Source organism: Scyliorhinus canicula, chromosome 9 (assembly GCF_902713615.1).
Source record: "Scyliorhinus canicula chromosome 9, sScyCan1.1, whole genome shotgun sequence".
NCBI classification, from domain to species: Eukaryota; Metazoa; Chordata; class Chondrichthyes; order Carcharhiniformes; family Scyliorhinidae; genus Scyliorhinus; species Scyliorhinus canicula.
In genome coordinates, this window is record NC_052154.1 from 74,341,298 (window position 1) to 74,357,719 (window position 16,422).

Sequence of the window (16,422 nt, forward strand, 5' to 3'; positions counted from 1 at the left end):
CCAATCAACACATACACCACAGCAGCCAATCACCAGTTAGAGCACACTCGCTATAAAGCCAGAGGGCACTCGTTTTTCCGTTCACTCGGATGCAGCCTCTGAGAAGGACAGAACTCACAGCTTGTAGCACAGATCTTCACCATGTGCTGATAGTATAGACTGGTTAGAATAGGCATAGGTCTTCAGTTTAATCTAACATAGTGTCGACCCACAGTGAAAGTATGTTCAACAGTTCCTAGCTTAATAAAATAGTGTTGTACTATTTCAAGTGTTGGTAGCCTGTATGTGTTACTGCTGAGGTAAACGCAGTCTCCACAGATCCAGGGTATCCAACACATCAATTGTGAAATAGCAAATGTGTCTATGCATTGTAGTAAAAATGAAATTATAGTTTCTTTACCTGATTACACAAAGAATCTGCAATGTGATAGATGACCTAGTCACACAAATTGAGATCAATTATTTAGAATTAATCACCAGTAGAAATATGGCTACAGGGTGATCATGGTTGAGAAATAAATATGCCAGTATACATAATATTTGAGAAAGATGAGAGGCAGTTCACTAAGCACATGGATATGTTACAAAAGGAGATGTTGGCTGCGATGAAGAGGCTGATGGAGGAGGCGATAGGCCCAGTGAAGGCGGCGGTGTCGAAGACATCGGCCGAGGTGCAGGAGCATGGAGAGAAGTTGAAGAGGGTGGAGGAAGTTCTGTCACAACCCAGTGATCAGTTCACCTCGATGGGTGTGGAGCTGTGAAGCGTGGTGGAGGCCAACAAAGGACTTAGAGCCAAGGTGGAGGACCTGGAGAGCAGGTCAAGGCAGTAGAATTTCTGAATTGTGGGCTCGCCTGAGGGGTGGAGGGCCCGAGGCTGACTGAGTACTTTGCGAAGATGCTGCCGGAGTTGTTGGCTGAGGGGGAAGAACCCTCGAGGAGGGCAGATAGAATTTGCTTCCATAAGTTTCATGTTAAGGAGAAGGTCCTGAGTTGGGTGAAGCAAATGCATGAGGTGAGGTGGGAAGGAGCTGGTGTTCAAATATACCGGGGCTTGACGGTGGAGCTGGCGAGAACGCACGTGGCCTTCGGACATGCGAAGGTGGCACTCTGCAGCAATGGTGTGAGATTTGGCGTAGTCTACCTGCAAAGCTGAGAGTGACCTACAACTCGAGAGATTTCTACTTCGAGACGGTGGAAACAGCGGAGGCGTTTGTGAAAGCGGAAGAACTGGAGCTGAAACGAGGGATGGGATTGGGATTGGGACAGAATGGGGGGGAGCTGTGCTAAGCCTTTATTTCTCATTTTGGGTTGTTGTTTGTGGAAAGAACAGTTGGTTTTTTGGGTTGGTTGAATAGGAAAGTGGTTTACCCCCAAATGGAATGGCAGTAACCCTAACCCCACCCTACGCCCTGCTGGGAGACCATGAAATACTGGCTCTTGCCTAAGTTCCATTTATATTCCGAAAACAGCCCGAATCTTTGGAGCAGTTCCATTATACTCCCCACCAACATGCTCGGTTCCGAGATATACAACAGCAAATCGTTGGTGTATAGGGACACCAGTGCCACCACCACCTGGGTCTCCTTTCCCTCCACCGGAGACAAGGTCACATTCAGCAACCTCCTCATGTTCAAGAACAGCTGCCTTCCCTCCATGAACCCAGTTTGGTCCTCCCCAATCACCTTCGGGAGACATCCCTCCTACCTTACCTCCAGAACCGTTGCCAATATCTTGGCATCTACATTCAGTAGAGATATGGGCCTATATGATCCACACTCGACGGGTACTTATCCTCCTTTTCGCAGCAGTGAAATCAAAGCCTGCCCCATCATCTGTGGTAAGACACCCCTGCCTATCACACTCTCGAACATTCCCACCATCAGCGTTACCAACTTCTCCTCAAACTTCTTATAGAATTCAACTGGGAAGGGCAGCATGGTGCAGTGGTTAGCACTGCTGCCTCACGACACTGAGGACCCGGGTTCGATCCTGGCCCTGGGTGACTGTCCATGTAGATTTTGCACATTCCCTCCGTGTCTGCATGGGTCTCACCCCCATCAGCCAAAGATGTGCAGGATAGGTGGATTAGCCACGCTAAATTGCTCTTTAATTGGGGAAAAAAATTGGGCACTCTAAATTTTAAAATTTTTTAATCCAACGGGGTGGCACGGTGTCACAGTGGTTAGCACTGCTGCCTCACAGCTCCAGGGACCCGGGTACAATTCCGGCCTCAGGTGACCGTGTGGAGTTTGCACTTTCTCTCCATGTCTGTGTAGGTTTCCTCCTGGTGCTCCAGTTTCCTCCCGCAGTCCAAAGATAAGGAAAATAAGGACACAGTGGAGTGTGGATTGTATAGGCCCACATCGCCACTGAATGCAGATCAGGTGGATTGGCCATGGCAAATTGCCCCTTCATGTCTAAAAGGTCAGGTGGAGTTACTAGGTTACAGGGATAGGGTGGAGGAGTAGGCTTAAGTAGAGTGCTCCTTCCAAGGACCAGGGCAGACCCGATGGGCCGAATAGCCTCCTTCTGCACTGTAAATTCTATGATCTATGAACCCATCAGGCCCCGCCGCCTTCCCTGCCTGCATCCTCCCAAGGTGGTGATGGCGGCTCCTTTGAAATTCTGGAAGCAGTCCAGCCAACATTTCAGTCTGGGAGCCGGGTCAGGGGGGCTGCCAATTAGGGGGAATCATGGGTTCCAGCCGGGAGGATGGATGTGAGGTTTCGGAGATGGGATCAAGGAGATGAAGAATTTGTTTCTTGGGGGACGATTCGCGAGTCTGGAGGAGTGGGAGGGAAGTATGGAATGTTGCAGGGGGTAGAGTTTAGGTACCTGCAGGTCCGAGATTTTGCAAGGAAGGTTTTCCCAACTTTCCTGATAGTGCCGGCCTCCTCGTTGCTAGAGGCAGTGCTTTCAGTGGGAGAGTTGGAGACGGGGGTTGTTTCAGCGATCTACGGGGGGGGGGGGGGGGGGGGGGGGGGGGGATCCTGGAAGAGGACAGGGTGTCTACGGAGGGGATCAAGGCAAAGTGGGAGGAGGAGATGGAGGAGTGGGGTTGATGAAAGAAGGATTGTGGTGTGAGGTGCTGCAAATGCCTCCTGTGTGAGGCTGGGGCTGATTCAATTGAAAGTCGAGCATAGGGCGCACCACATAAAATCAAGGATGAGCCAGCTGTTTGAGGGGATGGAGAATACCTGTGAGCGATGTGAGAGGGGGCCCTCATACGTTTTGGTCCTGCCCGAAGCTGGAAAGGTTTTGGAGGATGATATTTAGCACAATCTTCGGGGTCTTGCACATGGATGTGGAGTCTGGTTCCCTAGAAGCCATATTTGGGGTTTCGGACTGGCCCGAGTTACAGGCAGTGTGGATGTTTTAGCCTTCGCCACATTGATTGCTCGGAGACAGGTCTTGTTGGGGTGGAGGTGAGTCTCCCCACCCTGTGCCTCGGTGTGGCGAGGGACCTGTTGGAGTTTTTGATCCTGGAGAAGGTGAAGTTTGAATTGGGGGGGGGGGGGGGGAGAGGGGTTTTGACACCCTGTAATCATTGTTGGATATGTACATTTTTATTTTACCTCAGGCCCTGGCAGCTAGGAATGCTTTTTTTTCCTGAAGAGAGATAGAAACAGAAAGCAAACAACTTCTGCTAACAGTTAACAATACAATGCCTGTTAATTCCACAAGGTGATTAAGGACTGATGGAACCATCAATTCTACGGACACGTGCTTGTAGGATTAGAATAGCGATTTTAATATACTTACAACAGAGCCAGCCTGTTCGCCGTTGAACTTTCGATGAACTGGCCGGCTGGCTCTGTGGCACGGATCTTTATACAGCAGCTCCAGGGGGAGGAGTTCTGGGCGGAGCCAAGGGGGAGCCCAGTACAAACTCTCGAGTACTCCCAGAGCTACTCCACCTGGTGGTCAGGTAGTGCAACTGCACTTACAATATCGGTACATATATACAATGGGAACAGAGTGACATTGGTAACTTATAATATCGTGTGAATCTCATTCACCACATTTACCCCCTGTGAAAAAAATCATGTCCGGCGGAGGTGGTGGCTCACAGAGTTAGTCTGTCCGGTGGACGAATTGTTCGTTGCGATCTGCGGAGCACCGGGGTTGCAGCCTCTTGCGGTGGCTGGGTGGGTGTTGAGAGCTGGGGTACGATGGCAGACTCCGGGGTGGGTCTTGTCCAAACTTCATACACCTCTGGCTCGACCGGAGACTGGGGGAGCTGGGGGCGGGCTGGTTCTGGCGCGTGGAACCGGTGGGGTGAGCTTGCGGGATTGGGGGCACGAGGGGGTGGCAGCATAGGGAACGGGGTAAGGGGTTCCTCAGTGGGGGTAGGGGGGGCTGGATCCAGCGGGTGCCATGTCCCGCAGGGACGCTGTGTCCTGGCGACCGTCCGGGAACTCCACGAATGCGTACTGGGGGTTGGGATGGAGGAGGCGCACCTTTTCAACAAGGGGGTTGGTTTTGTGCGCCCTGACGTGCTTCCTCAGGAGAACTGGGCCTGGTGTCCTCAGCCACGCCGGAAGTGAGACTCCCGTGGTAGTACCCCTAGAAAAAATGAAGAGCCGCTCGGGAGGGGTTTGATTGGTCGCTGTACAGAGGAGGGATCTAATTGCGTGGAAGCATCTAGGAGGACATCTTGCCATTGGGAGACTTGGAGTTTTCTAGACCGGAGGGTCAGTAGGACGGTCTTCCAGACCGTCGCGTTCTCCCTCTCTACCTGCACGTTCCCCCTGGGGTTGTAGCTGGTAGTCCTGCTCGAGGCGATGCCCTTGTCGAGCAGGTACTGACGCAGCTCGTCGCTCATAAAGGACGAACCCCGGTCGCTGTGCACGTAGCTGGGGAAACCAAACAGGGTGAAGACACTATGCAGGGCCCTAATGCATAGTGGCAAAAGGGAATCGGGAGAACTCGTCTATGATGTTGAGGAAATAAATGTTCTTGTTAGTGGAGGGGAGTGGCCCTTTGAAATCGATCGCAAGGCGTTCAAAGGGCCTAGAAGCCTTGACCAGGTGGGCCCTGTCTGGTCTATAGAAGTGCGGTATGCACTCTGCACAGATCGGGCAGTCCCTGGTGACCGCTTTTACCTCCTCGTTGGAGAAAGGCAGGTTTCGGGCTCTGATGTAGTGAGCGAGCCGGGTGACCCCTGGATGGCAGAGGTCATCGTGGATGGCTTTCAGATGCTGATCTGGATTCATCCACCGCCCGCATAGCTGCTTTGGCGATGTCCTACTTGATGCAGCTAAAGGCCTGGCGCGCCTCAGCTGACAGGGGAAATCGTGTGGCCTTAAAGAGTGGGTGGGCTTTGTCCGCATATTGAGGGACCCACTGGGCATAGTATGAAAAGAACCCCAAGCACCGTTTGAGGGCCTTGGGGCAATGAGGGAGGGGGGAGTTCTAAGAGGGGGCGCATACGGTCCGGGTCTGGGCCCAGGACTCCGTTCTCCACGACGTAGCCGAGGATGGCCAGTCTGTTTGTGCGGAAAACGCATTTCTCCTTGTTATAAGTGAGGTTTAATTTCTGTGCCGTTTGGAGAAAACGGTGGAGGTTGGCGTCGTGGTCCTGCTGGTCATAGCCGCAGATGGCAACATTGTCCAGATACGGAAACGTGGCCCGCAGCCCGTACTGGTCTACCATTCAGTCCATTGCTCGTTAGAACACAGAAACCCCGTTAGTGACGCCGAAGGGAACCCGGAGGAAATGGAAGAGGTGGCCATCGGCCTCGAACGCCGTGTAGTGGCGGTCCTCCGGGCGGATTGGGAGCTGGTGGTATGCAGACTTCAGATCCACCGTGGAAAATACCCGATATTGGGCGATCTGGTTAACCATGTCTGCGATTCTGAGGAGGGGATACGCGTCTAGGAGCATAAAGCGATTTATGGTCTGACTATAGTCGACGACCATGTGAAATTTTTCCCCGGTCTTGACGACCACCACCTGAGCTCTCCAGGGACTATTACTGGCCTCCATGATCCCCTCACTGAGCAGCCGTCGGACCTCCGAACGGATAAAGACCCTATCTTGTAGGCTGTATCGCCTGCTGCGAGTAGCTACTGGCTTGCAATCTGGAGTGAGATTGGCGAAGAGAGGAGTGGGGGCGATGCGCAGCATAGCTAGGCTGCAGATAGTGAGTGGGGGCAGGGGCCCGCAGAAGCTGAGGGTGAGGCTCTTGAGGTTGCACTGGAAATCCAGGCCTAATAAGAGTGGCGCGCAGAGGTCGGGCAGGACATAAAGTTTAAATTTCGAATAACTAGCACCTCGAATTGTGAGCGTAGCGACGGTTTGTCCTTGGATTTGGACTGAGTGGGAGCCCGAAGTGAGGGCGTATTTTGGCTCACAGGAGAAATAGGAAGCGAACAGCGTCTTACCAGCTCTGGGTGTATAAAGCTCTCGGTGCTCCCGGAGTCAAAGAGGCATGGCGTGCTGTACCCGTTGATTTGGACCTCCGCCATCGAACTTCGTAGGTGCTTGGGGTGGGATTGATCTAGGGTGATCGCGTGAGTTGCGGGCCGCGTGATGGGTGCCCGGGGAAGTCGTAGTCTTCCGAGTGGGCGTCCGGTCGAGTAGATGCCGGTACGTTCTGGCGAGCTTGATGCAGGATCGCTGCGCTGAGTTGCGGGCCCTGTGATGAGTGCCCGGGGAAGTCGTAGTCTTCTGATGAGCTATCTGAGCATGGAGATGCAGATGGGGCCTGTGGATCGCATGTGGTGAGCGGCGAGGAAGATGGTGTCCAAGATGGCGGCCCCCATGAGTCGCACGTGGCGGGAGGGGGCGGAGTCGGGACGTAGGCCGCAGCGTTTCGGGCTCCGCGGGCCCGCTGGTGCTGGGAGCGATTTGTTCTCTCTACTGGGGAGTTAGAAACTGGGGCCCTTTTCGCGAGGCACACTCTGGCATAGTGGCCTTTCTTCCCGCAGCTGCTGCAGGTCGCGGATCGGGCTGGGCAGTGCTGCCGCGGGTGCTGGCTTTGGCCACAGAAATGGCCGGCTGGGGCAGCTGAGTAGCTGGCTGGGGCAGCAGATTGACTGGCTGGGGCCGCAGGGTAACTGGCTTTGGCAGCGCGGTAGCTGGGGGGCCGTGCGGCACAGGCTTGGGGGTGTTGTTGGTCAAGGGCCCACGATGAGGTCACGGGGTCCGCAGGAAACGAGGTGAGGCTGCGGAAGGAGACTTCCATAGTGGTAGCAGCCTCCACAGTAGTATTCAAGTCCTGGGCCCCCTTTACTAGCAGTCTTTGGCGCACATAGTTCGATCTAAGGCCAGCTACGAAGACGTCCCGCACAGCAAGCTCCCTATGTTCAGCCGTGGTAACGGCCTGATAATTACAGTCATTAGAGAGATTGTTCAGTTCACGTACAAAGTCGGCTAGCGTTTCTGTAGGCCGCTGATGGCGAGTCGTAAACACGTGGCGTGCATAAACCTCGTTAATGGGCCTAATGTACATTTTGTCCAATATCGCCAGCGCTGCGGTGTAAGAACCGGCCGGGTTTAGCTGCGTGGAGATTCTGTGGCTTACCCTCGCCTGCAGTAGGCTGAGTTTTTGTTCCTCCGTTGTTCCAGTGGTGCTGGCTTCTGCCAGGTAGGCCTTAAAACATCTCAGCCAGTGGGAGAACATTTCTTTAGCCTCTGCATCCTGCGGGTCGAGTTCTAGGCGTCCGGGCTTGAGGGCTGCTTCCATGATTTACTTTGACTGTTTCGTAAGTATATTAAATTGATGGAACCATTAATTCTACGGACACGTGCTTGTAGGATTAGAATAGCGGTTTTAATATACTTACAACAGAGCCAGCCTGTTCGCCATTGAACTTTCGATGAACTGGCCGGCTGGCTCTGTGGCACGGATCTTTATACAGCAGCTCCAGGGGGAGGAGTTCTGGGCGGAGCCAAGGGGTGAGCCCAGTATAAACTCTCGAGTACTCCCAGAGCTACTCCCCTGGTGGTCAGGTAGTGCAACTGCACTTACCATATCGGTACATATATACAATGGGAACAGAGTGACATTGGTAACTTATAATACCGTGTGAATCTCATTCACCACAAGGACACAGGGCAAGATTTTCCACACACTCTTCCCCCCCCCCCCCCCCCCGCTCCCCTCCCCCCCCGCTCCTCCTCCCCCCCCCCCCGCCCATTGTGCTATGCAGCAGCAGAGGCAGCCCGCCATTGGCCGGCAGTGGGATCTTCTGAACCCGCTGCTGACAGCTGGATTTCCCATTGTTCACACCCTCCGCTGCCAGGGAACCCATGGAGGGGGAGCACCATCCATGTGACCAGACGATCCCACCAGAGGAAACAGGCAGTAGAAGACAAAAGTTGCATAACAGAATTAGAAGGTAACCTATGGGCTAATGAGAGCGAGGAATTTCAAGTATTTAATGTCAGATGAGAAAAAGTTTTAGAGAAAGCAAAATCTGCCAAATCCCTGGGACAGGACAGCCTACACGCAAGCGTTCTAAAATAGTGCAGAGATCGTGGATTGACTAGTTATCATATTCCAAAATTCCTTGGGCAGGATTCTCCGATCGCTGACACCGAAATCGCGATTGGCTGAAGAATACCTGTTTCTGACCAAATCAGGGACGGAGCCGCTTCCACGATGTTCCGCCCCCTCCAGGGGCGGGGGGCAATGTTGGGGGGTGGTCCAGGGCGTGCGAGCCGGCCAAAGGGGGGGGCGGCACTATTTAGCAGGCCGGGTCCGCGAGCGGCCGGCGCCATGTTGCATGGCGCAGCCACTACATGCTGCCGCATATGCTGCCACAGACTTGGCAATTCTCCAGGCGGTAGCTGGAGCCGGGTGCTCTATGCTGCTGGGAATGCTAGCCCCCAGCCAAACAGGATCGGTGGCTGTCTTGCGCCCGATTTGCGGTCCGTTCCCACGCCGGCGTGAGGACATAGCCTCAGAATCGGACATTCCAGCCCCATAGCTTTTGGAAGGTTTTGTCAGATTTGAAGTTGAGAAATGAAACAACACTGGCTTTAAGAAAGGAGGGAAAGAGAAACCAGCAACCTCAGGCCATGATAAATTGCCTTGCATTATAGATTCTTTTGATTTTAGGTTGAAGGACATGATATGGAAACAGTTCAACTAATTCATTCTGGGTGTCCTTGCTCAGATAATGGCCTCAAAAGCACAAATGGGTCAGCTTATTGATCAAAATATACCAATTTTCCATGTGATTCTTGAACAGACAGTGACTAGTTTTTAAAAAATAGAAAATACCAATAAATGCCCACTTTTGGAGATTTCAAGCAATAAAGCATCGAAGGTGCTGTATAAATACAAAAGTATAAAATGTCCCAATGTGCTTTGCAGGAGTGCTGATCAGACAAAAGATAACTTGGCTCTTATAGAGCCTGTTAAAATGGCGGAGGCAGATGCTTAGTGAGGAAAGTCACAGCTACCAATGGTGGACCACAGGAAGTAGGAAATGCATAACTGGATGGGTTAGAGAGTTTGAATAAAGTTACTGAGTTGGGGGCAGGCTGGCCAACTCGGAGGGAATAAAATGCAGGAACTTTGGTTGGGGAGGCTTGATATTTACCAATTGATAAAGTAATTTTTGTAAAGTCGTTCTTGTGCATGCAACCGTTTAACACGATGGTTGCACTCCCAGCAGATTTGTATCCATTTTGCTCTCAATGTGCAGTCACAGGGGCTGTGAAATCAATAATAACCTGCATAGTTATGATATTACAAACTTTTAGAAAAATTTGTTTTTACGGTCACATTTTGAAAACCTTGGACTGAGTAGAATAGAATAGAATACCAACAGTGCAGAAGGAGACTATTCAGCCCATTGAGTCTGCACCAGCCCTTGGAAACAGCACCCTAATTGTGTTTACAAAATCAGAGGGTCACTATTTGGTTCTTGTAGATTCAAATCGGAACAATTTCAGCAGGGCAGAGACGACATTCTTTAGGAAAGTCCAGAGTGAAACGCCAGCGTTTTTACGCTGGCGTGGGGACATAGCCCCATTACTGAAGAATCCAGCCCAAGGACTCTAACTGATTAGTCATTGTAAGGCGTGGACAAATTTGACCCTTGATCACCACTGGGGAATAAGGTGAATTCAGGTAACTGTAAAGGAATTATGGAAAGTTGACTTGACATTTTGTACAGGTCAGATGATAACAGTGGCCATCTTGGCTACAACCTGCAAAGAGCATCGAGGTAGGCAGGAGACCCAGAGAGAGCCATCTTAAAGCAACTTCAACTCAGAGAGACAAAGAAAGGCATCTAGAAACTGTGGTGATATGCATCACTGTAAAAACACAAGGGGTTAATGTAAATACACGTAGACTAGATAGACACTAGAGGGAGCACCAGAGACATGACACATAGACATTCAACCAATAGGCCAGTAAGATAGGGCACGACCAATGGGCATTCACGACACACCCAGAGGTGACACTACCACAGGAGGGCATTACACCAACCCATATAAAAGGACACAGCACACATGCTCAGCCTCTTTCCAGTGGAGACTCAGTGAGTACACAGGGTTGATTTGAAACACATCACACCCACCACCTGGATTGTAGCAGACTGGTTCGTCAGTCTGAGTAGCTATAGCAGGATTAACAGGAGAGTCAAATCCAAGTAGGAGAATCATTAACAGTTTAATAAATGTGTTAAAGCTATCTCCATGTCTGAACCTTCCTTTGTCAGAGTGCACATCAAGGAAGCAGCATATGCAACGTCATGAGCATAACAAAACAGAAACAACCATGGCTTCAGCTTCAAGAAACCAGGTGGTTTGAAAGTGACAAAAACTGCCTAAACAGAAGGAGGGAATCTTTTCTCCCCCATGTAAAGCCCGATTCCGTCTGCAAGCTCACCTGTTGAAGTAACCTCTGTCAAATGGACAGTGGAAGCCATCGCAGCTGCAGGGACGTCCTGGCATCTTCAGGCAATGCAACATCTTGACTTCCAAATCAGCATCTCCATTTTCAAATCATTCGGCCTGCACTGAATATCGCTGTAATGGATTCAATTCTTGTAAGTCTTGTCGTATCTTCATTTGTAATTAATCTCTGTGTGTGCTTGTGAGTAATGTTATCTTTTCTCAAGTACCTTCCAGAGCAATAGCGCGAAATAAACTCACCTTTTCAAAATAAAAATTGTTTAGCTACTGAGTTTTTAAAAATGTAATTATTCATTCAAGGTTAAAATATATATGGGCAGCACGGTGTCGCAGTGGGTTTTGCTCCCACAACCCAAAGATGCGCAGGTCGGTGGATTGGCCACGCTAAATTGCACCTTAATTGGAAAAAATAAATTGGGTACTCTAAATTTAAAAAAAAAAAAAAAAAGGTTAAAATATGCACACTCACTTACAAATACATCATTCATGGGAATATATGGGGATTGCAGTTTCTATGACAAAACACTCGAAATATTCTCAGGTTTATTGTGACTTGCCCACACACAAGCAGGCCTTGAGTTTCCTGTGCTACAACTTTCTTCATTTTCTGTCTGGTATGTAGGTAAACAACTGCAGACCCAGGCATCATGATAAAGAAACAGAACATTCTTCAAAAAACAAACTGTATGTGCGGTCTTGTCAGATCATTTTATTTTGTACAGACAGGTGAATATTACATTATTTTCGCAGATATATGGAATAAATCTACACATGCACTAAAGCAAAGAGTGACTTGCTCAGAAAGATGGCTCAACCTCTTAGCTGTTCTGCTGGTCAGCAGAGTTTTTTTTTAAAAAGTATTTTTATTTAATAAGTTTTCAACAGCTTTACAATACAAAACAACCCCACAAAAAACTCCTGCCCACCGAAACCCCCCCCCCCCCCCCCCCCCCCCCCCCCCCCCCCCCGACAATCAACGGTAACCAACTCCCGAAAATGCATGATGATCAAACCCCAACAATTGTAGAACCCCTCACTCGCCCCCCTCAGCACAAACTTCACCTTCTCCAGAGTCAGAAACTCCAGCAGGACCCCCGCCACGCCGAGGCACAGGGTGGAGAAACTGACCTCCACCCAAGACCCGCCTGCCAGCAATCAGCGAGGCGAAGGCCAAAACACCTGCCCCTGCATACGCCTGGCCGGTCCAACACCCCAAATATGGCTGCTAGGGGACCAGGCTCCACACCAACATGTAAAACCCCCAAAATGGTTCTGAACACCGTCCTCCAAAACATTTCCAGCTTCGGGCAGGACCAAAACATCCCACACGCTCACAGACACCCTCCACCGCTTCGAACAGCCGGTTCATCCTAGACTTTGTCAGGTGCACCCTTTACACTATCTTCAGCTGTATCAGCCCCAGCCTTGCGCACAAATTTGAGACATTAACCCTCGGCAGCACCTTACACCACAATCCCTCCTCCAGCGCCACCCCCAACTCTTCGTCCCACTTTGCCTTAACCCCCGTGCATGGATACCCCATCCTCCTCCAAAATTCTCACAAAACAACCCACCTCTCCAAACCAACACGCCACAGCAACGCCTCCAACAACGAGGAGGCAGGCGCTATTGGGAATGTTGCGAAGATCTTCTTTGCAAAGTCCCGCACCTAAAGCTTTCCCCCTGTACCAGCCCAAACCTCTCACCCAACTCCTCCAGACTCGCAAATCGCCCTCGTGGAAACAAATCCTTCATTTCCTTAATCCCCCCTCTCTTCCCATCCCCGAAACCTTGCATCCATCCTCCCTGGCTCGAACCCACGATTTCCCCTGATCAGCATTACCCCTGACCCAGCTCCTAACCTAAAATACTGTCTGAACTGCTTCCAGATCTTCAACGTGACCACCATCACCTGACTCACCGTATACCTTCCACTCGGGCCATCGGGAGTGGCGCCATTGCCAGCAGCCACAACCCCAACCCCCTGCAAGATCCCACCCCCATTCTCCCCTATAGCTTCCCACATAGCTCCCCCCCCGCTACCAAGCTCCAACCCCAAACATCTGCAATTGCCACCCAATAATAATACAACACATTTGGGAGGCCTAACCACACACAACACCCCCCCCCCCCCCCCACCCGCCTGCCATCCTCTCAGCAGTATCATCTTACTTATCCTGGCCACCTTCCCCGCCAAACAAGCGTGGAGAGCAGCCTGTCCACTCTTCTAATAAATGCCTTGGGCAAAAAGACCGGCAGACATTGAAACAAGAACAAGAATTAGGGCAAAACATCATCTTTACTGCCTGCAGCCAGCCCCAATGACAGAGGGAGATAGTCCCACCTCAGCAAATCAGCCTCCGCCCTCCCCACCAAGCCAGCGAAGTTCCGAAGCCTTGCCCAATTCTCGGCCACCTGCACCCACAAATGCCTAAAATGAGACGCTGCCAGTCGGAATAGCAGCCCTCACCCAGACCACAAAATACTCACTTTGCTCGAAATTCAGTTTGTACCCTGAAAACATCCCAAATCAATGAAGCAACCCTAGTATACCCCCCCCACCGAAATCTCGGCTCCAAAATATACAGCAACAAATCATCTACATTCAAGGACACCCTATGTTCCATCCCCCACCTCATTACCCCCTTCCACAATCCCGAGCTCCTCAGCGCAATAGCCAAGGGTTCTATGGCCAATGGACATATGGACTGACACAGGGCATTTTTTGCCTCGTATCCTGGTGCAATCCCATTGTGATTGCCTCAGAATCCTTCAATCCTTGCAGCCAGGCCGACAGCGCTGAGCTGAAAGCTTGGTTGACAAAAAAATACCCCAACTTAACATCACATGCACTAACCATAAAATAAATGGAAAGTAAAACTTTAACAAAATCAATATTATTGTCACAGTCTACATGAGCTCACTTCCACAATGGCTGACAGGAGGCTGGATTACTATTCCAAGCAGGAACCATAATTGATTTTCCCTTACACAATAAAAAACATAGAGGCCAAGGGTAACGCACTCCTGACATTGATCATGTGTTGAACCTTCCCAGCCCATTTGGTCCAACGTCTTGCAGAATATCTGTAAACTCCATGAGTTGGCAAGAAACTATGGAGCCATTTGAAAATAAATTTAGCTCGTCTGTATTTTACCCCACCCCTCCATGCTGTGATTTCCGAGGCTGGACGACAAGTTCTGTTGGGTTGAGGTGAGTCAGGCCTTCATAATCACCATAGTAGAGGTGTTTAAGATCATTGAGTTTATATGGAGTATATAATGGGAAACTGTTCCCCCATGGCAGAAAGGGTCAGTGACCAGGTGGGACAGGTTTACAGTGACTGGCAAAACACCCAGATGTGACATGCGGACAGTAGTTTGAATGCAGTTTGTGTGGTTAGGGTTGGGAATGCGCTGTGTGATGGAGTGGTCTTTACAGATTCAAGGGGGATTTGGAGAAATGGAGCCTTCCACAAGGTGGAAAGCAGGCAAGTCAAATTCATCACAAGTGGCGTGAGTAAGACATCTATAAAATGTGTAAGAGCTTTGTCACCATTCCCTTGAGCAAGGAACACATCACATTGCACCAGTTAGAGACAGGCAGCTTCAGCAGGAGCTGCTGTCCTCTCTATTCAGTCCTGGAATGTGACTATCAACCTTACCAAGCACATCAGTCATCAGAAAGGTCTATCTAGTAGCAGCTTTTACGGCGTGGGCTACCTTGATGTCCTAGATATCCAAGATCTAAGCCACATAGTAAGCTAACCTATCACCAACAGCTTTATTGAGATTCCTATGGAAACAGTTGTATACGGGCTTCCTTTCTGGGGTATTCAGTGATAGATGGGTCGAGGTCATAAGAACATAAGAACTAGGAGCAGGAGTAGGCCATCTGGCCCCTCGAGCCTGCTCTGCCATTCAATTAGATCATGGCTGATCTTTTGTGGACTCAGCTCCACTTTCCGGCCTGAACACCATAACCCTTAATCCCTTTATTCTGCAAAAAACTGTCTATCTTTACCTTAAAAACATTTAATGAAGGAGCCTCAACTACTTCACTGGGCAAGGAATTCCATAGATTCACAACCCTTTGGGTGAAGAAGTTCCTCCTAAACTCAGTCCTAAATCTACTTCCCCTTATTTTGAGGCTATGCCCCCTAGTTCTGCTTTCACCCGCCAGTGGAAACAACCTGCCCGCATCTATCCTATCTATTCCCTTCATAATTTTAAATGTTTCTATAAGATCCCCCCTCATCCTTCTAAATTCCAATGAGTACAGTCCCAGTCTATTCAACCTCTCCTCGTAATCCAACCCCTTCAGCTCTGGGATTAACCTCGTGAATCTCCTCTGCACACCCTCCAGTGCCAGTACGTCCTTTCTCAAGTAAGGAGACCAAAACTCCTTAGGGCAACACGGTAGCATTGTGGATAGCACAATGGCTTCACAGCTCCAGGGTCCCAGGTTCGATTCCGGCTTGGGTCACTGTCTGTGCGGAGTCTGCACATCCTCCCCGTGTGTGCGTGGGTTTCCTCCGGGTGCTCCGGTTTCCTCCCACATTCCAAAGATCTGCAGGTTAGGTGGATTGGCCATGATAAATTGCCCTTAGTGTCCAAAATTGCCCTTAGTGTTGGGTGGGGTTACTGGGTTATGGGGATAGGGTGGAGGTGTTAACCTTGGATAGGGTGCTCTTTCCAGGAGCCGGTGCAGACTCAATGGGCCGAATGGCCTCCTTCTGCACTGTAAATTCTATGTTAAAAAAATAATAATTCTATGTTAAACTGAACACAATACTCCAGGTGTGGCCTCACTAACACCTTATACAATTGCAGCATAACCTCCCTAGTCTTAAACTTCATCCCTCTAGCAATGAAGGACAAAATTCCATTTGCCTTCTTAATCACCTGTTGCACCTGTAAACCAACTTTCTGTGACTCATGCACTAGCACACCCAGGTCTCTCTGCACAGCAGCATGATTTAATATTTTATTGTTTAAATAATAATCCCGTTTGCTGTTATTCCTACCAAAATGGATAACCTCACATTTGTCAACATTGTATTCCATTTGCCAGACCCTAGCCCATTCACTTAACCTATCCAAATCCCTCTGCAGACTTCCAGTATCCTCTGCACTTTTCGCTTTACCACTCATCTTAGTGTCATCAGCGCCTTTCCACCTTGTCCAGAGTGATTTCCTCTTTGCTGTCTAAGCCTATACATGAGGAATGTCCACTCAGGAGAGGGAATGTGGGGAAGCTGTTGCGTCCACAGGAAAAGTATCTAAGCAAGAGCTGGAGAAAATATTTGGGGGAAAAAAATCTCCCTGCAGAAGGCAGCAAGAGATAAAGATATAGCTGTCACATCAGAGAAAGTTTCTACTTTGCATCAAGGAGGATGTTCAACAGGAATTTCCAAACACAAAGTTCAAAAAATTACACAAGTGTTTTCAGACTGTATGTCTCTTTGCTCCTGTTGGGACCCTAATCCTCCAGTTAATAATGGAGACGTTCTTGTGATTGAATTCTCCATTTGAGAATCCAG